Here is a 27,994-nt window from a genome sequence, read left to right on the forward strand (position 1 = left end):
CAAACCTAGAAAACAGGGGTAACAATGGTACCTACCAAAGAGGTTCTTTTATCTCATTTAATAATGAGATAATGGAGTTTTCCTGAAGGATGAGAAGGCATGCCATCAGGAGTAGAGGAAATAATTTTAGTTGAAGCAGGGGCAAACTTTTATCTAATATACATATATCTTTCAGTAAAAAGTAATATCAAACTCAATTTCACAAATATTACTGCTTAAGATAAATCTAAAATTTAAACTAAGTTTACACAGAGTGTGACAGGTATTTGTAATACATGTTACCAACAAAGGGTTTGTATCCAGAATATATAAAGAATTTCTACAAATCAATAAAAAGATCTACAAATAATGAAATAGTACAACCACTGGAAAGCCTATTTGACACTGCCTCCTACAGCTGGATGTCACATCTCATAACCCAGCAATTACACTCCTAAATATACAGTCAGCATACATGTGCTTTAATAAGTATGTATAAAAATGTTAATACTACCATTATTTGTAATAGCCAGAAACTGGAAACAACACAAAGGTCCATAAACCACAGAATAAATAAATAAATATTAACAGCAGAATATATAATGGTGCTGTATTCGTGCAATGGGATACTACACAGCAAGGAAAATAAATGAACCCCAGCTATATGTAACCACAGAGCTATGCTTTCAAACACGAAACTGAATTATATAAATCAGACATACATAAAAACATACACACTGATCCCATATGTATAGTGCGCAAACTAAATGACAGAGTGTGAGAGTCAGAATAGGGGTACCTCTGGAGAAGCTGTAGGGAAGCATGAGAAGGGTGTCCAAGGCCCTTACCCTGGTCTGTTTCTTGACTTTTCATGATAATTTATTGATTTACGCATCTATGATTTGTGCACTTTTCAGTATGTTATATTCATACCTTTTTAAGTTTACAATGTCTTTAAATATTAAGTAAATACATGGGTGTGTGATTATAGCAACATTGTGGAGATAATAATCCCTAAAGATGGGAAAATGCCCAGGTGATAGAATTCACTAACCTTCACAAGATACAGATCCAATTCTGTACACTTTACGTAAATCGTCTCACTTAGTTGTCACAACGATCCTAGGAGGTAGGTAATACTATTAGCCCCCATTTTACAGGTGGGGCATCTAAGGCACAGGAAAGGTAAGCTTCTTGCTTAAGGTCACCCCACTAGCTAGCAGCAAAGCTAAGATTCAAAGCCAGGCACTGAATGATGGTCATGCTCTTAACAATCACCCCATGCTGCCCTCATGAAAAGGACCAACACAATAACTGACACATAGCCACGCTCATTCTGTATTGACTCTTATTATTACAAATAATAGTCTTTCCTATTGATTCCCTGTAGTCTGCTCAGGGAACCTTCCCGTCATCCATCATTCCCCTCCCAATTTATTTCTATGTTAAGGTTTTGATACCCCTCCTTCCCCTGAAAATTTTGTGTCCATATTTCAAGAAGTCTAGTGAAACGCTGCCTACTTGGGGCCTAGGGGATATCAAAGACACAACAGCACAGCCTTTTGAAACATAAAAGAAAATAGCCCGGCTGGTGTCCATGATATATTAACCACGAGCGCACAAGGCGGGATTAGGCTTCACCTGATGATGGCTGTCCGGGGAGACCACCCAAAGGTTTCCAGCTGAAGGGCTGAGGTCTCGACGTGTGCTCTTCCTTGGGATCCTGCAGGAGCATGGGCATTGATGGTGGCTGATCACAGGGAAAGCCTGTTGTGAACAGCAGGCCTCTTGACCTCCTAGAAGGAAGCCAGAGATGGATGATGCAAATGCATTCAGGATGAAGCAGGGGGAAGAAAATGGCTCGCAAATATTAGAAAAAGTAAGGAGATGCTCCTAGGGTCCCAGGGCTTGAGGATGTTGCCTGAAATAGACTCAAGATGAATCTGCTCTCAGGGAGCATCACCCTTTGAGAATGCGAGGACATCCACCTGGGAGAAGACCTGCCTCCCCTGAGCCCCTCCAGAGCAGGAAAGCCTGGCTAATTCGCGTCTGAAGACTGCTCTTCTGGCTCCGAATATCTACACAGTCCTTTTGGTGCTACATTTATTTGTCATCATTGCAGCAGCCTGGTTAATTATAACTAATGGGTGTACTCAGGCTAAGTGACATGCCGTTGGACATCCCCCTCCCCCAACTGGAAATGTCCGCAAAGATGCTGGGCAAGGAAGCAACTATTCTCAGGGAGACCAAGCTCCTCTCGTTGAGGCCCCACGTGGATGGAGAAATTTCACCCAAGAAATCTCCCCCCAGGACACCTTCAGGCTGTAGGGCCGGGGTGTTCTATTGGTGAGCTGCCATTTCTGAAAGCTCAGTGACAGAGGCAGAGCCCCCATCTCCCAGCCTCCTACAGAGGATGTGATTTCCTATGCACATTATTAATGAGCTTCATCCTCAAGTCACTCTGGCTGCATGTGGAGCTTAGAGGACTTGGGAGGACAACTTGGCAGGCAGGAGAGGCTTTAAAATGCAGCATGTTCCCAGCCTGTTTTAAAAAAACATAGCATCAAAGAGGAAATCAGAGAGTGGGGGGAGGGTGGGGGGCAGTAGCAAAAATGGGATGAAAGAGTAAAATGAGGAAAAGAAAATTTTTTAAAAAGTATTTTAGGGGCTTCCCTGGTGGCGCAGTGGTTGAGAGTCCGCCTGCCGATGCAGGGGACACAGGTTCGTGCCCCGGTCCGAGAAGATCCCACATGCCGCGGAGCGGCTGGGCCCGTGAGCCATGGCCGCTGAGCCTGCGCGTCCGGAGCCTGTGCTCCGCAACGGGAGAGGCCACAACAGTGAGAGGCCCGCGTACCGCAAAAAAAAAAAAAAAAAAGTATTTTAAAAACGTTTTTAAAAGAAATATATATATATATTCAGCTCCATTTCTGTTCTGCACTGTTCCTCCTAGCCTTGGGGCCAATCTCTTGCCCGGAAGCCTCTCCTGTGCTTCTCTGTCTGCTCAACCCCTGCAGGTCTTGCAGGGCTACCTGAGCCATTGCCAAACATCCTCTGTTGACTTCCCCAGATCTCAGAGCACTTTTCCTCCTGGAAATTCCTTCCTAGTAGCCATTTGGCACTTCCTTCATTTAATTATCATCAAAACAAGTATGGATTCCTTGCTGTGAAGTATTTGCGGCAGACGCTAATCCCAGGTCTTAGATAAGGCAGTTTTCCCGGTGGGTAACTTGTCTTGTTCAAGAGGTTGAGATCCTGAGAACAGGAAGCGCAGCAGGTTCATGGCCACGAAGCCCAAAGTCTGGCACATGTTGGCCCCTCAGGGAATGCCTCTGGATGTGACCAAACTGGATCCAACATGATGCAGAGTGGCCTTGCTTGTTCTTTCCCAGTGACCCCTGACAGGATGCAGTCAATAGCATCATTGCCCATCTTCCCAGAGGGCAGCTGGGAGCAGAAGACCAGCCCCTAACGAGAAAGGTTTTTGGATGCTAACCCAGCTTTTGCTTGTGAAAGGATAGAACCTCTAAGCCCCAAACATCATCCTACCCTCTTATGTCTCCTGTCTGGGGACTTGGCATCCAAAGAGCAAAGACAGTGATATTGATGGAGGTGGGCGGGGTGAGGGGAGGAGCTACGGCTGGCTAAATACAGCTGGTTGTTTTCAGAGAGGAATAAGCATTTATTAGTGAACAAGTAAGGACCACAAAAGACTCTGATGAATGGGGAGCTTTATGGGAAGATGGGAAGGAGCGAGAGGTAGAGACCTGGTCTCTGCCTTGTTCTCAGAGAGAAAAGACATGGAAGGTAGAGCAATGGAAGAATAATCAATTCCTGGTCTCAGTAGAAATGACAGAGTTATGCCAACCCCAATTCAGGGAAGAGTTTTGAAACCCAGTTCACACTTGTTCCCAAAGGAGCCTCTTCTCATATAGTCATGGACCAGCCCAGCTCCCTCAACATGCAGAAGCGTTTTCAACTAAGCCCCATCCCTGGGACTTCCCTGGTTATAGACACACAAAAAAGGAAATCCTGTCATTTTTAAAGGTTCTCACAACCATGATTGTGATGCTTCACTTACTAAGATTTCACATTAGTAACTATAAAATCAATTTTCCCTGATCAGAATATTTTCCAGAAGTTCCTGTGATGCATCAATTGCTCTTCAGGCTGCAATGAGAGGCAGGCTGAGTTAGTCATAACTTGGCCTGAAATTAAGGATGCTGACCCAGGCTCGCTAGGTGCTCCAGCAGCAGAGGCAGCGGTCTCTGCTGCTCTTGAGTCAATCTGAGCTCCTAGGGCCCCTCCTGGCAGAAGAGCAAGCCGGGAGATCTCCTTGATCAGAGTCAAGACAACACCATTGGCAACTTAATCACAAAGGAATGAAGTAAAATACAGATACAGCCTAAACGTCTCACCGTCTCCACAGACAGGCCAGGCTTTGAGATTCTGGATGATGAAAAACATTCTTTCCTATAAGCTCCCAGTGGTACCCAGATTTCCACAGTACTTGCTTCCCCACTTCAGGAGGGAGGGGGCGGCTAGCCACATCCCTACTGTAAGATGTGACACAACAGCAGTTTTCTGGCCAAGGCAGCACTGACTGGGAGACCTCAGACCTTGGCCCTCATTCCCTCCTCCATCACTGTATGGATCTGCGAGGGAAGCCTCCTCCCCATTGGAAGACACCTTGTTCCCAACCCCAAGACATAGTTACTTTCCCCAAGAGAAGACTTTGGCACACACTTCACTGCATCAGTGAGTGCATCAAAATGAGAGTCACCACCCCAGGGTACATCTGTTTTGAGTCAGGATCTCCAAGTTACATTCCACAAACGTCAACTAAAGTTTTCCTTCCATAGGCTTAAGTCTAGATTCTTACATCCAACACCTATCTCCCTTTCTATTGATGAAAATCTTGATGTGTGCCCAGTACCATGTTGTGTGACAGAGAGGCTTGCCACTCTGGAGGGATATGACAGTGGCTTGGATCTGTCAACCTGTCCTCTTCTTTCCTGGAAAGGTTACAGTCAGGGTTAAATAACAAGTGATTACAAGGCAGCTTTCTCATTGAAATGAGAATTAATAATGCAATTATGTGTTGATGGCTTCGGTGTTCTGTTGACATGGATCAACATTTAAACACTATCACTTAACAAAAATAAAACCATCCTACAAAGACTTCAACAGAAATGACAAGAGGCAGAAATGCGCAAAGGACTCTACAGGGTACCATTTTTACAAGACTGTTCTAAGAATTAGAGGGGGAAAAAAACACAACTCTCCCAGTTAAAAAATCTTTGTTCCCGGGCTTCCCTGGTGGCGCAGTGTTTGAGAGTCCGCCTGCCGATGCAGGGGACACGGGTTGGTGCCCTGGTCCGGGAAGATCTCACATGCCGTGGAGCAGCTGGGCCCGTGAGCCATGGCCGCTGAGCCTGCGCGTCCGGAGCCTGTGCTCCTCAACGGGAGAGGCCACAGCAGTGAGAGGCCCGCGTACCACACACACAAAAAAAAAAAAGTTTGTTCCCATAAAAAGTAAAAGTTGATTTATTTTTATGAAATACTACAAATCTGCTCTTAAATTCACTGAATTCCTCAGCTACCTCATCCCAAATCAATGCTTTATGGAGTTTTAGGGCCTTCAAAATACAGCACTGTAGCTAAAATTGGGCCATTCCCCAAGCAACAGGATTGGAAGCAGGATGTTAGAGGAAGAAAGGATTCTTTCAGAACATGGAAAGCTGTTGTCCTTTTCTTGCAACCCAGATGGTGTGATCTGAGGGCGACCGAACAGCATAAGCCTCTCTGCTCAGAAACCCCTGTCCCCTCACTATCTGACCTCATGCTTAGAATCTCTGTCAGTTCATTTTAAAAACAAATGGGCCACTCAAACCATAGCACTCTAGGGTAGAAGGGACCTCAGTGGCCATTCAGGTCAATCCACCCATGTCTCAGTGGGGAAAATGCAGGTCCAGAGACTCAGCCAGAATCACACAATTGGTCATCGATAGAACTTAGACCCAAGCCAAGGCCCCTGAATGGCCAGCCTGGTACCTTGTCCATTGCTTAGCGTTACAGAGTGAATTGTGTCCCACACATATAAAAGATATGCTGGCATCCTAACCTCCAGTACCTCAGCGTGTGACCTTATTTGGAGATGGGATCTTTACAGAGGTGATCGAGTTAACCTTGAGGATATTAGGGTGGCCCTAATCCAATATGACTGCCGTCCTTATAAAGAGGGGAAATTTGGATGCAGAAATAAATGTGCAGAGAGGGAAGATGATGTGAGGAGACAGGGAGAAGCACCCTCTGCAAGGCAAGGGGGAAGATTTTGAATAGATCCTTCCTACACAGCCCTCGGGAAGAAGCAACCTTGCCAAGACAATAAATTTCATTGTTTAAGCCTCCCAGCAGCCTTAGCAAACAAATATCACACCCTATATCCACTGTCTGGAGAGGACTGTGTGTCTGTGTAAATGTCTATGTAGATATGCAGGCTTTATTTCACAGTTCAGGTATATCTCTAAACCTTGACTCAGAGTTCAGGTATCTCTAAACCTTGACTTCTTTAAAAGTACAAAGACACAATTTCCCTAAAAGTATCTTTTACAAACGCTAGCCTCTAAAAGGCACACGTTTGGTCAAAACCCAAGGCTAGGCCTAACAAGTAGATACTATTATTAACTCCATTTTCGGGATGAAGTCCCTTGGAGAGGTTGCAAAAACTGCCAAAGAACAACCACTGAGTAAGTGGCAGAGTGGATTTCAAACCCAGCTCCATTTGGTTCCAGAGCACAAATTCCTGAGTAGTACACTGCACACAAGGTAGTGAGCTTCCCGTCACCAGCAGTGTTCAAGCAGAAGGCGGAGGGCCACCAGTGAAAGATACTTTCTAAGGAATCCCTTCCCTTGAAGGAGAGGGGAAGTGAAGCGTTTTCTAAGGCCCCACCAGCCCTGAGCTGCCCTGAGTTTACAATCCTATAATTACTGCTGGTTTGAGGATTCAAGGGAAATTTCAAAGAGGAAGGAAGATGAGAATATGAATCAGAGTTACTATAGACAGAAAGGGAGTTAATGTTTTAATGTTGGCAGAGGAAGACTTCAGTAGACAGGAGGAAATTAGGAGGAATAGCAAGGAAGGTGTTAACAGGACTCGAGTTCTTGGGCTTTCCTGGTTAGAAGATGCCCAAAGCACCAGTCCCACCAACCTCTATGCTGAGTGTGGGATCACGTGAGCCTCTCAGTTCAGCCTCCATCCTGTGTGCAGCCTGATTAGACTGAAGTGAACCCTTGCAGATTTAAAAGTCACACAGTATTAAGGATGGATATAGAGCTGATGTTCTGAGCTCTTCATTTAGCATTTTTTTCCAGCCCTAAGTTAAACACATACACACACATAATGCTTCCACCATGCTACGAGCTAAATTCTGCTGGTGTCTGAGTGCCCACGTATCTTATATTACCCTTCATGTGAGCTACATGCACATGCAGTGGAGGGAGAGTAGGTCTTAGAGCCCTCAGTTCCCAGAGCAGCTCCCGAATTTATGCGGAGTCAGAATGACAGTCATTTGAAGGACGGCTTTCCGTCTCTGCCAGAGTTCAGGCACCAGATGTGGGCTTCCTGATGCGGCAGCCGCAGAACATAAAACGTGCTCGTTTTCAAGCTAAGTTTTCATTTTCTCTGGTCGGTTTCAACAGGTTGCTGTGCAGAGGATCCACTCAGTACGTGACATTTTCTCAGCTTGCTTCAGAAGAGGAAGGGCAGACTCCCAAAACCCACCGAAAGGTTTTTCTAGGTCAGTAGGAGAAAAGAGTGGTTCAGAATCCTGGCACTGGCTCCCTGGAGAGGCTGGTGAGGGGCTACTTACAGGGGGAGAGGATCGCCTTGGGGCTGCTTGGCATCAGCTAGGTGAGCTGGACCAGAAGAGAGACTCAAATCCCATACGCAAACGTGGGTGCCCCAGAGCGCAGGGGGTCGGCACCTCAGGAAAGGAGGCTCAAGCTTCACCTCTGCCCCCAGAAAGAGCAGACCCTGCTTACTTCTTCCACTTTCTAGAAAACGCTCAATGCAAACCTTAAATCTGTCAACCTTCATCAGTTTGTGAGACACATCTGTTCATTTCTGCCAAAGAAAATGGGAATTTCTAAGAGAGGGAAAATAAACAAAGCCACACGTAGAGTACCTTGAGTATCTTGCATCTTTAGAGAAGTGCTGCTGGTGACTTGGATTCTTAAGTGCTTGCTGCACCTCTTACGTAGATGCCAGCAAACACCCAGCGCCCCAGTCACAAAGGGCTCCTTCAGAGCATGGGACGGGGGGTTTCCTTCTCTCCAGCAGACAGGCGCTCAAAGCTCTCCTTTCGTACTTCCTTGAAAAAGCTATTTTCATCCTAGGTTTCTGGTATATTTTTCACCCCATCACCGCCACCTATCAAATGATATTTGATCACTAATTGCCTTTTAATGATTCCATCGTGACCGCATCTCATATTGTAAGATGACGCAAATCCTCTTTGGAAGTAGCTGGTTATAAAAAGCACCATCACAAAGTGTTTAAGATAAAATGGGTGGAGGGACTCAGACTTGGAGGAAGAACCCTTCCAGTGATAATGCAGGGCATTTTGGAGCAAGAAGAGAATATCTATGTCTCAGCCCTCCAGTGGGAACACGGAGGTCAAAGAAAGCAAATGAGACTTGCCCAAAGTCACACAGCTCATCAGTGGCCAAATGGACTGAAAGAGAAGGTGCCTGATGACGACACGGTGCTAATTCCATCACAGTCACTGATCAGTCACTGATTCGGATACGTGAGGTCCCGGCCACCTCTACAGATGCTGTTGCATCCACACCCCCTGCGTGGACCGAGCCAGAGGAGTTACTTTATTTCCCTTTTATCCTATTTGCTTTTCCTGCGGCCCTTGCTTAGACTGCAATGGAGTCTACTCCGCTTCTGCGGGTTACTATTTAGGGAGGGGGAATGGCATCCTCAGAGGCTGCAGGAGATGTGAGGCCATGGACCCACTGTGGCCTTGGCATTTTCCATGAAAACACGCAGGATGTAATTAAGCATCAAGAGGACACCCGGGTGCCTGGCAGCAACATGCAAAATACATTATTTTTCCCCAAACTCCCAAATATCTTGTGTCAAGTTTCTTTCCTCCCACTCTGCAAGCAACACTTTGGGAAAAGCACAGATTTCTCTTGAGAATTTGTTGTTCTGCTTGTTCTTGGCTTGAAGTGACAATTCCTTGAGTGAAGAGCCTGCGGCTGCAGTGGGAATAAGGAAACAGAGAGCGTGCACCTGCTGACGAAGAGCAAGGGCAATGAACCTTCAACGAACCGTGGCGAGTCCCTGCCTGATACCCTGCAAGGCTCCCCACCCACATGCCCTCACAGGATCGAGTTCAAACACCTTACCTGGTCCACAGGGGCCTCCCTGGCCTGCCCCTGTTGACCTCCCCAGCCTCAGCCCATCGCATCACCCCCTCCCCTTCATCCCACAACCCAGAAACACTCAGCTGGTGTAGCTCCCCAAACACACGGAGCCTGGTCTTGACCCTGGACCTCTGCTCATGCAGCCCCTCCTGCCATTCCTCCAGCCTTCTGAGTTCTCCCTTCTCCCCACGCTGGGCCCTGAGGGGCCACTTCCTCTCTTACCCACGTGGCTTGATTTTTTCTTCTTGCAGTATAATATTATCCCAACTATTAGGAAGATCCATTTCATCCTAGAACTCTTCATCTTCCCCTCAAAGTTCAAGGGTCCCAGAAACTACCCAAAGGGTTGACTCTTCCCTATAGGTCATGCACGCTGGGGTCACCTCTGGTTTTCAGTGTCATGTCCTTTGTGGTCCCAGCAGGGAAGCTATCTAAATCCTGCTTCAGCCTCAGGGCTTTGAGCCACTGGTCCTCTTTTTCTACAACCACAGTGACCAGTAAAACACCTTTATTTCTCTGTTTCTTGGGAAATATCCCATGACCATCAGTACTTCTCTCTCCTCCACCCTAGGAACTTTGGAGTCTCTTAAAGCCCCGAGGGGTCAGCTGGTCATGGCAAAACTAGAATATGGATAAAACTCAGGAACTCAGAACTCAGGAGACCCAAGGCTTTTTCTAAGTGTTAAGATGAGTAAACGTAAGTGGGAGGACATGACCCAGACCTTTCCATGGGCTGAGTCAAAATCCACAATTTACACTTTGTTCAGATGATCTTCACAGGAATCATCTGAGGAGTATTTATTTTAAAATGCTGTGGCATAACTCTTTATATAATTATAGAATCACAGGCTGCTAGGACTTGTGCAAGACCTTCAATCCACCCACCTTTTCCAGATGGGGTGGCTGAGGCCAAGAGAGGAAAATTAAGGAATTCAAGTTTCTTCACCAGGACTAAGCCCTGTGTCCCGCACTGCCGCCTACAGCCACCTCATCCAGGGACCTGGCCTCTATTCGTAGGCCCCTAAGTTACACACAGAGAAGGAATCTCTGCCCCTGCCACAGGATCTGAGAGCAGCTTCACATCTCTCAACTGGGGCCACTACAGCGTATGCAGTTATTAGCAAGTCTGCCTGACAACATCAATAGCAAAATCTCCCTCTCTCCCCAAGGGACTAAGTGACTCCACACGGATGTCATGGTCTGAAGGTTCTTGTCCCTATTCTCTCTTTGTCCTTGAGCCCATCTCCTGGAGCAAGACAAACTGAGAGGGTTCTAGGGATCCTCCCTCCACTGCTTCCTGGTGGAATATCTCTTATAAATAGAATTTTCTTTGGGATTAAAAGTCCATCATGTACAGCAATTCAGAAGCTTCCATAGTTCAACACGAGTTCCAGATCTTCTTCCCTTCATATGTAGCTTTCTTCCAACCTTGGGTTCTTGAGCCTCACTATGTCTTCCCAAGGACCCAGAACTTTTTTTAAGACTTTATTTGTTTTTAGAGTAGTTTTAGGTTCATAGCAAAATTGAGAAGAAGGTACAGACTACCCATGTTCCCCTGCCCCATCACATGCACAGCCACCCCATTATCAACACCCCCACCAGAGTGGCACGTTCGTTACAGTCGAAAACCTACACTGACACATCATCATCCAAAAGCTTCAGTTTACATTAGGGTTCACCCTTTTTTTTTTTTTTTTTTTTTGCGGTACGCAGGCCTCTCACTGTTGTGGCCTCTCCCATTGCGGAGCACAGGCTCCGGACGCGCAGGCTCAGCGGCCATGGCTCACAGGCCCAGCTGCTCCGCGGCATTTGGAATCTTCCCGGACCAGAGCACGAACCCGTGTCCCCTGCATCGGCAGGCGGACTCAACCACTGCGCCACCAGGGAAGCCCCTAGGGTTCACTCTTGGTGTTGTATATTCTATGGATTTGAACCAACGTGTAACGACATGTATCCACTATTACAGTATCATACAGAGTCTTCCTGCTATCTTAAACATCCTCTGGGCTCTGCCTATTCATCCCTCCCCCACCAACCCCTGGCAACCACTGACCTTTTTACTATCTTCATAGTCTTGCCTTTTCCAGAATGTCATATAATTAGAATCATATAGTATGTAGCCTTTTTAGATTGGCTTCTTTTACTTAGTAATATGTATTTTAGATTCTCCCATGTCTTTTCATGGCTTGATAGCTCATTTATTTTTAGTGCTGAATGATATTCAATTGTCTGGATGTCCCAGTTTATTTATCCATTCACCTACTAAAGGACATGGTGGTTGCTTTCAATTATGAACAAAGCTGCTATAAACATCCATGTGCATGTTTTTGTGGGACATAAGTTTTCAACTTCTTTGAGTAAATACCAAGGAGTGCAACTGCTGGATTCTACGGTAAGAGTGTGTTTAATTTTCTAAGAAACCATTACAGTGTCTTCCAAAGTGGCTGTTCCATTTTGCATTCCCACCAGCAGTGAATGAGAGTTCCTGTTGCTCTGCATTCTCTACAGCATTTGGTACTGTCAGGGTCCTGGGTTTTGGCCACTCTAATAGGTATGTAGTGGTATCTCACTGTTGTTTTAACTTGTGTTGCCCTGATGGCCTATGACATGGAGCATCTTCTCATATGTTTGGTGAGGTGTCTGTTAAAAGCCTTTGGCCCATTTTTTAATTGGGTTGTTTGTTGTCTTATTGTTGAATTTTAAGTGTTCTCTGTATATTTTGGATGGCAGTCTTTTATCAGGTGTGTCTTTTGTGACCCAGAACTTTTGACTCTCTAATTCAGAGATAATTAAGACCCCGGGGATAGACCAGAGCTTTAGGATTCAGATTCCCACAGAGATGGGTCTGAACTAAGTGGAACCCCAGGGAGGACTCTGTCATGAGGAGTTTGATGAGTGACTGTTCCTATTGAGAAAAGGCAGTCCATTCTTAGGAGGCAACACCACTGAGACTTTAGGAGTCAGACACGTACAGTCTCCAGATACCCACAGGGCACTCACTATGTTCTTGGTACTAATCTAGCCATAGGCATAGGCATCATTGGTAGGAGCAGCAGTAATGTCTAATATCTTTGAGTACTGGTGCTTTCTGCGAAATATCTCATTTTATCTTCAGAATAATCTTATGAGGTAGTATGGTTGTGACAGGCTGAATAACGGCCCCCCAAAATGTCTACAACCTAAACCCTAGAACCTGTGAATATGTTACCTTTCATGAATAAAGGGGCTTTGCAGATGTGATTAAGTAAAGATCTTGGGGTGGGGAGATTTTCCTGGATTATCTGGGCGGGCCTAACATCATTACAAGGATCCTTAAAGGAGGGAGGCAGGAGGGTCAGAGTAGATGTGATGATAGAAGCCAGAGTGATATGGAAGAGGGAAGATACTGAAGACGGAAGGGGACCATGAACCAAGGAATGCAGGTACTCTCTAGAAGCCAGAGAAAGTAAGGAAACAGACTCTCCCCTAGAGCCTCCGGAAGAAGTATAGCCCTGCCATACTAGATTTTAGCTCAGTGAGACCCATTTCCGACTTCTGACCTCCAGAATTATAAGATGACACATTTGTGCAATGTTAAGCCACAAAGTATGTGGTAATTGCTACAGCAGCAATATGAAACTAATACAACCATCATTATTCCCATTTTACAAATGAAGAAACAAAGAGGCAGAGAGGTAAAATAACATTTCCTAAATGGTACATCTAGCAACTGGCAGATCCAGTACTTGAACCCAGGGAGTTTGATTCCAGAGCCAGGATTCTTAGCTACTAAACCATAATGCTAACTACTAATTGAATCCATGAATTAATAAATAAACAAATAATGAAGATTCATCCTTGAGGTTGTAGAGATTAGAATCAAGTTAAAAGATGATGTAGAAACAACAATACAGAACCCAGAAGGCATCAAACGCAGGTAAAACATACCTTTTTTGTAGAAGAGTTTGTAGAAGAGTTACTATAATTTCCTTTGTAGAAGAGTTACTATAAAATGAAATGATCAAGTTTTGCTGGTGGGAATGCAAAATGGTTCAGCTGTTGTGGAAAATAATTTACTGGTTCCTCGAAAAGCTAAACATAGAACCATATGACCCAGCAGTTCTACTCCTACACTTATACCCCAAAGAAGTTTAAAAAAAAAGTACTGAAACAAATATTTGAATAGATGTGTTCATAGCAGCACTATTAACAATAGTCAAAAGGTGGAAATAACCCAAATGCCCATCAACAGATGAATGGATAAATAAGCTGCAGTATATACGTATGATGGAATATTATTCAACCGTTAAAAAAGGAATGAAGTACCAATACATGCTACAACATACATGAATCTAGAAAACATCATGCTAATTGAAAGAAGCCAGGCATATACATTGTATGATTCTATTGATTTGAAATAGCCAAAATAGGTAAATCCACAGAGAGAGAAAGCAGATTGGTGGTTGCCAGGCTGGGGTGGGGCTGGAGAGGTAGTGGAGAATAACTGCTTAACAGAAAAAAGGGCTTCATTTGGGGGCGATAAAAATGTTTTGAAACTAAGTAGAGGTGGTGATTGCACAACACTGTGAATGCACTAAATGCCAATAATGATTAATTTCACATTATATGAACTTAGCCTCAATACAAAATAAAATAAAATAAAGGAATACTGAAAAAAATTATCAAGGAGGGCTTTCTAGAAGATGCAGAACTTATTCTGGGCCTTGAATGATGACTGGGATTAGACAGGCTAGGAGGAGATCGAATAGTAAGCAAAAACTTTAATTCCACACAATACACATTCTTGCAAATCTGCAAGTTCCTGCATGGTCTTCCCCAGGCCTGCCTTACATAATCCCTCCCAAAGACTGGACCCAGCACTTAGAGATCCTGCGGGCATTATCAAGGGCACTCCCGCACATTTGCTGATGGCTTTACATAAATCGTGTGAAAAGGAAGACTTACTGGAGAACAATGTGCTAATATCAGAAACACTGGGGCAAGCTCCAAGTGATGCAGAAAGCCAGAGAGCACCCCAAATTAGTCCAAGGTTTGTGGTCAGGAGATCTGAGTGATTGTGCATCACGTGACCCACCTTCCACCCCTCGTGGCACTCACAGTTCTGTCATGCAGCCCATCTGCCATGACGTACCTGGCCCTTCCCCTCCATTACCTGACCCCTCCTAGAAGTCCTGTCAAGGCCACAGGTCAGGTGTCCCTGAAAAGCTACAGGGGTCTAGGGAGGGCAGTCCTCTGTAAGAATTTTTTAAAAACCCAGCTTTTCTCAGTCATCAATCACACGGCCTGAGGAGCAAAGAAAATGCCAATGGCCTCCCTGAAGGCAGAAGGCTGGATCCACCTTTCTTCAGGAAGCAGAAGCAGTTCAAGGACCCAAGAGTGAGTGAGGTTTGCTTCCACTCCCTGCCCCTCTACGGAAGGATTTGAGGAACTGCTTTGAGGAACTCAAGGCAGAACTCATGTCTACACCCAGTTTTCTAACCCTGAGCTCCAAGTTACTTCTGTGGGAGCTCCCCAATGCTGTCTTTGGTCACACTAGGGTCCTCTGGTTCCTTCCCGCAAGCCCAGCCATCAGTCACAGCAGGATGGGAAGCTGCACGGAGAGAAGTAATGAGATACATTCAGTTCTGTTTACAAATTGCTTTCAGCCCTGTGGAGAGAGGTACTTCTAAATGTGCAGTGTTACTGCCACACAAGGAGGATGTGTGACTGATAGCTTTGCCTGACCTACCAAGGCTCGGCCAAAGCCACCGCCCCCGTCCGAGGCCCTCATTCCTCATGAAGAAACAGAGGCACTGGCAATAGAGTCCATCTCTTCTCCAGGCAAATGCATCACCCCATCCAAGTCCAGAGATCTTTCCTCTGAACTCCTTCAACCCTCCCTGTTTGCATACTCGCTGGGTATGTCACAGACATCCTCGTTCATTACCTTTTTTATAGGTATGCCTTTCATCTAGTACCAGCCTGGCAATTCATCCAGGGGGCAGAGTTAGTTTTCTTCATCCTGAACTCTTATTGAATGTGTCTTGGTGCCTGCCCACATATACGCTGGCTGACCGAATGTTCTGCATTTATATTCCTGCTCCTGTGTCACCAATACTGCAAGCCTTTATGATCTCAAGATTTATGCAGACAAGTAGTAAAATTGTTAACATTTATTGCATGCCTATTGTGTGCTAAGCACAGTGCTATGTGCTTTATACGCACTTTCTCCAAACCTTATAACTACCTGCAAGTATCCTATTCTCAGGGGACAGTGAAAGGCAGTGCCATCTCTACATCCTCAGCTCTCTCTCTCCCTGAGCCACACCAACTAGTTTCCACTCCTACCTTCCTGCCACTCCCCCAAAATTGCCTTTTCTGATATTGCCTACAACCCCCGTGTTGCCAGAACCGATGGCTACTCTTTGGAGTTCGTCTTGCTGAACCCAAGCAGCATGCCACCAGGCTGACCACCCCTCGATCTGGAAATATTCCGCTCTTAGCTTCTAGACATCATGCTGCTGGTTTTCCTTCTATCTCCTGACACCTCTGACTACTTTGTCTCAGGCTCCACATGGGTTGAGGGAGAAGTTCTGGGGCCAGATTGCTGGGTTCCTACCCTAAGCTCCTCCAACGGCTGACTGTGACCTTGGATACCTGTTTACTTCATAGAGTTATTGTGAAAATAAAGAAATACATTAATGCAGCACCTTTAGAACAATGCCTAGCCCACAGTAAGCCCTCCATGAATGCTGGCTCTTTGTAAGGTCATTATGATAACCTATTATTACACCATGTCTAGATTTTGAAGTTCACAGAGACATTCTGGGTCCTCGTCTCATCTCACTTTCACCTAAGGCAGCCTCACTCATCTCCGTGATTTCCGATGACATCTGTATGTTGGCATCTCCAAATTCCTATCCCCAACCCAGATCTCATTTAAGCTCCAGACTCACGTATGCAGTCACCTACTCGACACATCCATTTGGACGTCGTCCAGGCACCTCAATCGACACGTCAGAAACTGAACGTTCCTCTTCCACTTGGTCCTCCTCTGCCTTCTTCATCATGGACAATGGCACCATCGTGCACTAGTGGTGACTTAAGTAAGAGGCCATGGGATCATCCCTGACACTTCTTTTTCTCACACCTCCCACAGTGAATTCATTGCCACAAGCTTCCAATTTCACCTTTAAAGGATATCTTAACTCCATTTCCCTTTTCAACATTTCACTTGCCATCACACTACTCCAAGTTGCAAATCTCCCTGTTTTATCTTTACCAACCCTAGACTCCTTTACTTACTTGCAACAATGAGGAAGCTCTTGGTGGTGGTGGTGGTGGTGGTATCCTTGTAATGTTTTAATGAAGTCAAATCATGAAGTTGATCTATGCTTAAAACTTTCCAACTGTTTCCCATTGTCCATAAGAGAAAATCCAGTTCCTCACTGTGACCCTCAAGGCCCTTCAGTCCCTGCAGTGTCATCTTGCCACCATCTCCATGGCTGGCCCTGCTCCTGCTGCACTGGGGCTGCCTCCCTTCTCTGGCCTGCTGCCTTAGCCCTTCTGTTCTCCGAACTGCTGGGGAAGCTTCTGGAGCCCTGCTTGGGATGTTTGTTAGTGTATAAAATAAAATGCATAGGATTACAAAGGAAACAAATTATATCAAAATACAGTTGTCAAAATATTATTTTAAAAATATATGTGGGGACTTCCCTGGTGGTCCAGTGGTTAAGACTTCGCCTTCCAATACAGGGGGTGTGGGCTCGATCCCTGGTCAGGGAGCTAAGATCCCACCTGCCTCGCGGCCAGAAAACTAGAACAGAAGCAATACTGTAACAAATCCAATAAAGACTTTACAAATGGTCCACATCAAAAAAAAGTCTAAAAAAATTAAAATTTAAAAATTAAAAAAATAAAAATATATGTGTGATGTACCACTTTGGTGAGGGATTTTGATAGCGGTGGAAGCTATGTGTATAAGGGGCGGGGGGGGTGGGCAGGAGGTTTATGGGAAATCTGTGTAGTTTCTGCTCAGTTTTGCCGTCAACTTAAAGCTGTTCTGAAAAACATCCCTTAAAGAATTCACTTGCGATGTAGCAATAAACATGTATTTCTTTCTTTTTTTTTTTAATTTATTTTATTTATTTATTTTTTGGCTGTGTTGGGTCTTTGTTGTTGTGCGTGGGCTTTCTCTAGTTGTGACAAGTGGGGGCTACTCTTCATTGCGGTGCACGGGCTTCTCATTGTGGTGGCTTCCCTTGTTGCAGAGCACGGGCTCTAGAGCGCAGGCTCAGTAGTTGTGGCACACGGGCTTAGTTGCTCCGCGGCATGTGGGATCTTCCCAGACCGGGGATCGCACCCGTGTCCCCTGCATTGGTGGGCGGATTCTTAACCACTGCGCCGCCAGGGAAGTCTCAACATGTGCTTCTTTATCAAGGCATTAACTAACAAGATCCAGCAATGGGTCTAATAACTACCATAATTTCAATGTGATATAATAGCTGCAATTTTCACCGGTGTCAACGTCATACACAGTCACCACTAACACTACCATGAAATAAGGCCAAACTGCGCCTTACTGTCCAAACCAAATTCTCTCCCTTGTTCTTGGACTAAGTAACTCCTACTAGCCCTTCAGCCCCAGAATTCCCTTCCCTGACCCCCTAAACTAAGGGAAGACCCTCTTCTGTTACCCTCTGTCCCTATACCCCATTTTTATATCTCCAAATTTATCTCAAATTATAATCACATATGCATTTGCTTGCCTGCTTTGTAACTATGTCGCCAGATTGAAAGCTCTGTGAGACTGGAATGATACGTACTCTGGTCAGTGATGGAGACACAGGAGGGCACAGTTCAATGAAGGGAGGAATGAAGGAATGAGTTGCTCGCAACTGGTAGGCAATGCATCAAGGCTATAACAACTCCTAAGGTTTTGCTCTTTCCCTGTGCCACATTAAAACATGTTAAGAGCTGACTTCTGCTTTACACACACGTACCTTCTTTTATCTTCCACTGATCTCTCTGCTCAACAGAAAAGTTACCTATGTCAGCCTTCAGAGAGGTTATCTTCACCAAAAATATTTATAGTTCCAATGGTAGCTTTTGCTGAGAAATGGCCCAAAAATGGGTTCATGATTTTAAGTTATTTTTGTGAAAAGTTAAACGATTTCCGATCTATTCAGTTCCTAAGAAATAGACTGCGATGATAATAGTAATAATAAACATTTACTGAGTGTTCTAGGCACTCTTCATATGTTAGCTCATTTAGTCTTTACTGTATCCCTAATTCACAGTTTAGGAAAGGGAGACACAGAAACATGATGAGCCCAAGCCAACAACTACACCCTGTTCCCCCTCCACCACCATATGTACCTATTTTAAATTTTTCTCCAGCATCCCCAAGAGCCTGAGATTTGATAACAGAGATTCTTAATGCAAACAGATTCTCGGAGGGGTGGCACCTTAACCCATTCATCTCAACTAATCCACTACCCAGGACTAGTCTATCATCAAGTCAGCTTGTCTTTCACCTTGGGAATCAAAAAGCAATGATACAAGTCCAAAGTTCAAGGCTCAAAAAACCTGCCTGGGGAACAGGGGTCATCACATTAGCGATGCCCAGAGCAATACACATGGGAGTGGAGGGGCAAGTGAGGGGAGGATGTGTAGAACAGAATATGCCACCCCAAAATTACCACTCTGGCATAAGGATTATTTTGAGCTAAAAGCAATTGAGAAAAAGTGGACACAGGATGAGTTCTCTACAGTCCCCCTGTCTACCCGAAAACAGATCCTAACTCCCGCCTGGGGAGGTGTCCTCCCTAATCCACTTCCTATACTAGGAGGGGAATAACAACCTTATCACCAGAGATGTGATGGCACCAAAAAAGAGTTTATACAAACCTTACTAACTAGTCCTCAACTACCAGCAGTTTCCCCATATACTTGCCTTCCTTCAATTTGCTGACCGCAGAATCTCAAAATCCCCTTCCTTTCTCTTGTCACTTCTCTTTAAATTTATCCTCTTTTCCCCCAGATGGTTTAAAAGCCTCCAAGCCTAGCTTTTTCTCTGGGAGTTTTCTTTCTATGAAGCCCTCCTGTGCCACATAAAACTTTTAACATCAAATAAATTTGCATGCCTTTTCTCCTGCTAATCTGCCTGTTGCCAGCTTTTTTTTGTTTTTATCTTTTTGTTTTTTCGCAGACCTGGTCAGAGAATAGAAGAGGGTAGAGGAAACTTTTCCTCCCCTACAGATGACAGATGGAAGCACCAAATTCCAGCTCAGAAGAGCCAGACCTTACAAATATTTCCTCGTTGGGTTAAGTTTAAAGCTGGGTTAAAATTAGAGTTTGAATCTACAGTGATAAGATTTATTTATAGTTAACATCTGGACCAAGGTAAGGGTTAGGATCAGACTGTAGGTTAGGATGAGAACCCTGTTTCAAGTGAAGCTTGGTTCAGGTGGGGCTGGGCTTCCACCTAGACCTTAGCGTTAGGTTGTGTATTGGAAGCTGTTGAGATCTGGTTTGGGGTCAACGCTAAGAGTTGAGAGTTATTGTCACAGTCCAAACTGCCTCAGGAAAATAGCTTGGAGGTTCTACTAAAAGTAGTATTTAGGTCTGAATTCAGGTCTTCAAGAATGTTGTCCTTCAGGTTACTGACAAAGACCAGAGGAAGGATGTGTGGCCAGCCTGTGTTTTGAGTAGAGAGGTAAGATAGGTTTATGTGTGTTGGTAAGTGCAGATGACAGTCTGGGATTACATCTGGTGTAGACAATGCCACAAATCTAGAAGGCGTATGGTAGACCCTACTACTGCCTAGAGCAGTTTTGCCCCCGGGTCCCTGGTGTTGCTGTAAGCGTGATGGAGAATTCCAGGGTTCCAGACCTTTCCCCACCTGAGAGTCACGGCAGAACCAGCCCTCCTACCCTGGCTTGCTCACATTTCCTACTCTCAAAGCAGCAGCCCGTATCCTTCAGAGAAAGTGAGGGGATACCTGAATCCCCACACCACAGCCTCAGTCCCAAACAGCTCTGATTGGCCCTCATTCAAGCCTCTTTTCCCAGGCTGCTGGACTTGGAGCTGAGTACCTCAGCCTGGAGGGAATGTGGGGGACAGTAAATGGCAAGCACTGAGCCCCCAAACAAGAGGAGTGAGGAACATGTCAGACTGACGGACAGTTCCCAGAACAGTGCTGGCCTCACCCAGATACCGCAACTCTCTCTGCTCTGGTGGTGGTAGGTGGGCCTTGTCCAGCGGAGAGGCCACCACGGGAGCCTCATAAGTGAAATCAAACTGCAGAGTTTGATTCTGATGATTTAGCTGCTGAGAAACGCCAGGGATTCATTTCAGTCATCGGGGTAGTAACAACAAGGAGACATGGCCCCCAATTAGGAAAGGACATACGACACATCTATGATACACAACACAACTCGGCCTGTTTTAGGAGACCTCAAGCTTGCAGAGGCTCTTCTCCACTCCTTCCTGGGACACCAGGATCTGATTTGAACAACAAATACCCACACTCTTCAGAAAGCTTTCCTGAGAACCATTTGAAAAAGCAATCAGAAAAGAAATCACCCTTTTCCACTGGGAAAACTTTATAATTGGAGGTACATTCCTCTCCAAAGCCAGTACCAGATAAGAAGGAGGGCGCAGGGACCTGGGTTCTAACCTAGAAAATGCCACTCACTGTGCCACACTGAGAGACTGGCTCCTTTAGGACTCGGACTGGCATCTGTGAAACTGGGGTAGCTGTGCGGCCCCACCTCCCAGGGTACTGGGGCCACATTGTAAAGGAGCAACGCTTGATGCAGAAGCCAGAGAGCTCAAGCAAACGCACCCGTTACCTTCATAGATCGCACGTGTGAGATGCTCGAAGAGCAATGACCTGGGGAAATGGCGGAGTGCAAACAAATGTGCAGTTTGCCCCTGGTCCTGCAGGAACGGCTGGGCCTCCTCCGAGGTGGGCTCCTTCGACTAATTGACCCCCCAGTCGCCAAGTGCTCTCACCACGCAGACTGCCTGTGTCCTTCCCTAATTTGGGGCCATGTCTCCTTGTTGTTCCTACACTGATGACTGAAATTAATCCCTGGCATTTCCCAACAGCTAAATCATCATAATCAAACTCTGCAGCTGCCAGATCTGCTGACTCAAACCCCTATGTATTCATAGGATATCTGCCGGGTAATTACAGAATAGAGGTAATTATATTCATGACTCCATTACTTTCATAATTTCAGAGACCCAGAAATCACTAAAAAAATATTCTCACAGGGCCCAGAGTAGAAATTCCTTCAATAACTATCCTAACCCAGCTCTTATCCTGTTTGTCTCCTCACATAATTCTTTTTGGTTTTTTTTTTTTAATCTTATTTATTTATTCATTTTTGGCTACGTTGGGTCTTCGTTGCTGCATGCGGGTTTTTCTTTAGTTGCGGCGAGCAGGGGCTACTCTTCGTTGCGGTGGGTGGGCTTCTCACTGCAGTGGCTTCTCTTGTTGCAGAGCACGGGCTCTAGGCGCGCGGGCTTCAGTAGTTGTGGCACGTGGGCTCAGTAGTTGTGGCTCACGGGCTCTAGAGAGCAGGCTCAGTAGGTGTGGTGCACGGGCTTCGTTGCTCCGTGGCATGTGGGATCTTCCCGGACCAGGGCTCGAACCCGTGTCCCCTGCATTGGCAGGTGGATTCTTAACCACTGAGCCACCAGGGAAGTCTCTCCTCACATAATTCTTTCCTCAAAACTGTCCCACTCAACAGTAGCACCTCCTGAGCTCCTCAATGAAGAGAGAAACCAGGGAGATGAACGCAGAGCAGGATAGGGTGGCCCCTGCTTGGTTAAGCCAAAAAGACTTTGAGTGGACTAGACCAATGTGCATTAGTTATAGTAACACTAACTACTGTACTACTTCAGTTAATTCCCAGGAGTTCTCAGGGGGTTAACACAATGACTGTCACAGTCCAATTCGGGTGCTTCTCGTCAGGCACCTCAGGGACCCAGGGTCCTTCTATCTTGTGGCTCTGCACACTCTAAGTCCTTCAAAGGTTTCTCCAATCAGCTGACTGGAGAGACTTTTTAACTCCCTTGGTCCAGACGTGACACGCATCAACTCCACTAACATTCCTGTTGGCAACAGCTCATCACAGGAGAAACTCAAGGGTGCTGATGAGTGTAGCCCTCACCGGGCAGCCCCTCCCAGCAACAGCTCTGTGCTCCCGTGGAGAACACACACCCTTGATGATCAGTTGGCCACTTCTGCCACTGATGATACGAACAGGGCATGGATGAGAGAGGCCAAGGTACTTGTGAAATGATGGACCACTGCATGCTGCCATGCAATGCAAATTAAAGCAATAAAACAAATAACCTAAAGAGACGGCAAAGAAAATTCACTGTCTCCTCCTTCTGTTAACACAACATCCGAAGAAGATCCCTTTACAATTATCTCCAGGTGGGACCCTGTAGCCCCTCCTGGGCAGGGGATTTGGTCCCCCCTCCCATGTCCCACGTGCCACCCTGCCTTTCTTGCATGCTGTCACAGATGGTCTGATGGTGCTACACCTCAAACAAGCAAGGATTCTGGTCACCAGTCAAAGGGGCAGGCAGGGTGACCTCTGAGCCTGATGAAACTGGAGAAGGAGGCAGGTTGTGAAGGCGAAACTCAGGAGTTAGGATTCAGTCATGTCCTACAGATGGTACCACAAGGGCTGCCGCTGGGAATCCTTGTCCCAAATTTGATGGCAGCAAAGGAGGCCCAGTAGCAGAGACACACGAGAGCACAGCAGGGTGATTGAGACCCTGTGCCCTGGAAAGCCACAGGAGGGGCCCTGCAGCTGCTTATAGACTCGGAAGGGATCCCCCAGACTGAGCTGCGGTCAGCTGCATCAGTGAACCTGCCTGTGAGCAGTGTGGGATGGGGGCAGGGGCGCTGAAATGAAGTTAGGACTGGCAATGAGGCCAAACAAAAGAGAAGCTCACAGAAGCGATCTACGGGAAGCATCTCACTCACGTCAGAACAGCCCGTTAAGACCCAAGTCCATTGCCCAGCAGATGGGTGGTCCCCACACAGTGCAAACATGTGGAAAACTCACAGGAATTCTTTCTCCTTTTTGAAACTCCAACCTAATAACTACCCTATATTTCCCATTCTGAATTTTCCACTTCAGCCGTTTTTTGTTTGTTCCAGAAAAGGGATAGAATTAAGTTTTACTGGGCTTTTTACACTTGAAAACCTCTACAACAAAATACAGCTTTTCCCCAGAATTGTTCTTGTGGCTGGTCAGAGAAACCCACGACTGGGGCACCCAGGCAGCTTTCCAGCCTGACAGCACTAAGCCCCAGCTCCCGAGAGCCAAGGGCGAGTGCCTCTCCCTAACACAGTCCTCTCGTGGGAGAGTGAGATGGCAGGACACAACGTCTAGGGCAAGGATAAGAATCTTCCAATTAATAAGCCATCCTCCAAGGCGTGATTTACCCTTGTCAGCTTTCTCACCTGGGAAATCCTTGGGATTTCCAGAACACCGGTGGAAAATATTTTTTGTGTGGCGTCACTTTTTCAAAACGCAGCATTTAGAAGCATATATTAATCAGCAATAACAAAGAACAGGTCAAATTTCTTTCTTTGTGTTTCTAATTCCTCTTCAAGTAGAAGGAGATGGACTTTCCACTGACCTCTTCTGTCTGGAGACTCACCCTTTGTGCACCACCTGTTTCTGCAGTTACATTATGTCCCATCATCCAGAACTCAAGTACCCCACAACCTCAGCCATTTGGAGCACAGTTGAGAAACGAAAGGTGTTAAAAAGGTTCCGCTATCCATGCAGAGATACACATGGGAGACTCGCAGCCTCCTTGTTGCACCTACATTTTAGTAGCTCGGTGAGTTTTGTTTGTAGCCTGTAGCACACAAGGACAGCTAATTGGGAAGGGGATAGAAATGACCATGACAGGAGGTAGGAATATTGGTAGCCATAAGAGGTGAACAGACAGACAATCTAAAAGCTCTAAAAGCACAGTCAGCTGGGTCATTGATGCCTGAGCAAACAACCTGAGGCTTGGCAGAACTTGCAGGAGCTGGAGGGCCCTGGTGGAGGAGTGTGGCCTGAATGGACACAGAGGAGAGTAATCCAGTCCCATAAGGACTGGGGGGCATCCTGGGTTCTGAGCAGGAATGTCAAGGAGAGACCCCAGGTTGGTCTGGGGAGTCCAGGGCTGTCAGATCCATCATGACACGACACAGAACAGCAAAGCCAGGAGAGACCTGACGCATCAAATTTCCATCCCAGCTTTGCAGGCACTGACTCTGAGACCCGGATGGGGGCGGGTGGCAGTGGTGGTAACTGGCCCACACTCTGACCACAGGCCAGTGGGACAACCAGGGCTGGTCTGAGACCCCTTCCTCCCTGCCCGGGAATCCACCTCTGCACCTCTGCACAGGGCTGCTTCGCACCCTCTCCCCACCCCCATCCAGCAGGGGTCCCAGCATCTGTCCTTGCCCTGTGTTGGGGTCAGCAGGATCTCCTATTACCCTGAGCTCACCTAGCGAGCTGGCCTCAACCATTTAGCCTAGACCGAAGCAGGCAGTGGGGCGCCTGCCCAGCTGGGGATTTGGGAAGCTTCCTTAATCATGCTTTCAGAGCACTTTGTGATGCAGAGATGAAAGACGTCTGAAGAGAGCAAAGTACAGCCATTACCATCTCCATCTTCCTAATTGAGGAAAATGAGGTTATTTCTGAATCCTCTGTGATGCCATGGGAAATGTGTTCCACGGGCCTGCATTTATGGCTTCCTCACAACAGCTCCTCAGGGTGCAGAGCACCCAGTCATCCCGCTCCAGGTTAGGGCCCCACCATGTGGACGCGCCCCAGCTGCCCAGAGTGGCTCCAGATGCACCAGCCACGGGAAGGGCAGCCTCGACACAACATCAAAGTCAGCACCTTCATGTGGCATGAAGTCCTCCTCCTCTGCACTGAGTAATTGGAACAAAACGACCCAGGTAGTCTTGCTGTAACATCAAAGCTGCGTATAATAACCTCACAGATGAATTCAAGAGTGAATACGTTCACAGCCACTGCTCAAGTTTGAAGTATGCTGTGATTTTTTTGAGCTTCAGAACTGAGCAAGAAGAAAAAGAAAAATCACCAGCCGTAGCTTTCTTTGTGAACCAGCTGCCCCCCCCTTTCAGGCTACGGTGAAAGGTGTGGGCTTCCAGCCTTCAAGGAGTGAGAAGTCAGTCCAGGAACACTGATGAGCAGGGGACAGACCCGACGGTAAAACACCATGATGAATGTGTCTGTGCACAAATGCAAACCCTGGCCCAGCAGCAAGGTCCCCAGATGGACGAGGAGGCCAGAGGGGCACTGACCCAACACCTTCAATGACCGTGAAGGTCACAGTGGAGGGGCTGGTCATTCTCTGTAGCCTCTAAGGAATAGCTCCCTTTATTTAGGCTAGAAGACTAAAGATATTTATTTATAAATAATAGAGCTACCAAAGAAAGGAATCTACAATTGGTAAATAGAGCTAATACGGAAAGCCTCAAACGTTGAGCAGCTGGAGTCCTGGGACTTTCCAGAAGCAAGTCACAAGCCCCCCATCCTGGGAGGGATGTCAGAGGTCACAGCCAATGTGACCCAAGGACAGGATTATGACGTGCACCATGGCTGTAAGATAGCACCTGTTGAGATAATAGAAAATATACATTGGTCTCTGCCCCCAGGTCCTGGCACAGAGCTCCTGAAACCCTTGGAATTTCCTAAGCGATAAGAACACTAGGAACATCTTTTGTTCTAATATTTGGTCTTTGAGCCCAGTTTCTGGCACAGGGCTCCTGAAACCTTTGTAATTGGGTAATAGGAGTGTCTTTTGTTCTAATGAGGGAATTCTGGGTGGGCTCCTGGAGGAGGACCGGCCACCAGAAAGCTCAAGCCATGATTAGAAGTTTGTGATTTTTATCCCCAATTCCCATTCTCTTGGGAAGGGAGAAACGATGAAAATGGAATTAATGATAAATCATGCCTACATGATGAAGCCTACACAAAGATCCCAAAAGGATGGGGTCTGAAGAGCTTCTGGGTTGGTGGAGATGTGGAGATTTGGGGAGTACCACACCTGGAAGCCCTCTGCCCCTTACCAGATACCTTGCCCTACGCATCTCTTCCATCTGGCTGTTCCTGAGTTACATCCTTCTATAATAAACTGGCAATCTAGTAAGTAATATGTTTCTCTGGGTTCTGTGAGCCACTCTAGCAAATTAATCAAACCCAAGGAGGGGGGCAAGGGAACCTCCAGTTCACAGCCCATCAGTCAGAAGCACAGGTGCCAAGCTAGGCTTGCAGTTGGCATCTGAACTGGTGGGGGGGGGGGGTCAGTCTTGTAGGACAAAGCCCTTGACCTGTGGGACCTAATGCTGTCTCCAGGTAGATAGTGTCAGAATTGGGTTGAATTGTAGGACACCCGGCTGGTGTCAGAGATTTGCTTGGTGTGTGGAAAAAAACCCACACACACCAGAATTAGTTGGAATCAGAATCTTAGCATCGTTTGGAACACAGCCGAAGGCAAACTTTTGAATATCTCCTGCCTTCCCGCTACACCACACAAACCTTGCTGCTCTCTGCCCAGCTTGAAGCCCTCTATTCGGTGCCACCTCCCTTTTCCTCATGGCCTAACCAAATCCCCTGAGTCTTTTGTTCCTTGTTGATCTTAACTCCCCGCCCCCCATTCCGGACATGGCCTGCTGCCAAACACACATTGTTACCCTTTTCTTTATAGCTGCCACACTGCGGGATTACACGCCCAGTTAATGCACTATTTATCCAACCCATTTCATAGCTGAGAAAACAAGGGAACTAAGAATAGGACCATTCTCTTCAGGGAGGGAACATATGGGTGGCACGTTGTTGCCATAACGACTGAGAGGTGCATGATCTTCAAAAATCCAGGGGTCTTTAGATCCATCATCATCCTTGCACCAACTCTGTGAAGTAGCACTCTGTAAACCCTGATTTTACAACTAAGAACACAAGTACTGAATGACCCGCCTAGCTCACATGCCACAGGGCTGCCACCTGCCCATTCCTAAAACTCACATTCTTCCCCATATATCTTATAGCCCAGTGGCACCCTTGCCCCCTATTATGGTTTGACTTCTGTCCCCCCAAAAAGATGTGGAAGTTCTAAACTCCAGTACCTGTGAATGTGACCTTATTGGGAACTAGTCTTTGCAGATGATCAAGATGAGGTCATTAGGGTGGATCTAATCCAATATGACTGTGTCCTTATGAAAAGGGGAAATGTGGACACAGGGACAGACATGCACACGGAGAAAACAGCAAGTGAAGATGAGTCAGAGATCGGGGTAATACAGCTGCAATTCAAAGAACAACAAAGATGCCAGCACACCAGGAGATGCTGGGGGAGACTCAAGGGGCAGATTCTCCCTCACAACCTACAAAAGGAACCAACCCTGCCAGCACCTTGATCTTGGACTTCTAGCCTCCAGAACTAGGACACAATAGATTTCTGCCACTTCAGATGCCCAGTTTGTGGTACTTTGTTAGGGCAGCTCTAGTGAATGAATACAGCCCCGCTATACTCACTT

At 46.4% G+C, this 27,994-nt stretch overlaps 1 protein-coding gene across 25 annotated transcripts in view; it reads right to left on the reverse strand.

Moving 5' to 3' along the window:
* The window catches only part of LOC116764761, a 430,466-nt gene that overhangs the window by 102,185 nt on the left and 300,287 nt on the right, over window positions 1-27,994 (reverse strand). For 6 of the 25 annotated variants that reach the window (XR_004353005.1, XM_032653674.1, XM_032653670.1 and 3 more), the window contains one exon: window positions 1,621-1,775. The exons of the other annotated variants lie outside the window; for them this stretch is intronic. The gene's annotated coding sequence lies outside the window, so the exon portion shown is untranslated. The remainder of the gene's footprint in view (window positions 1-1,620; window positions 1,776-27,994) is intronic. 25 annotated transcript variants of the gene reach the window in all.

Source organism: Phocoena sinus, chromosome 13 (genome assembly GCF_008692025.1).
Source record: "Phocoena sinus isolate mPhoSin1 chromosome 13, mPhoSin1.pri, whole genome shotgun sequence".
NCBI lineage: Eukaryota > Metazoa > Chordata > Mammalia > Artiodactyla > Phocoenidae > Phocoena > Phocoena sinus.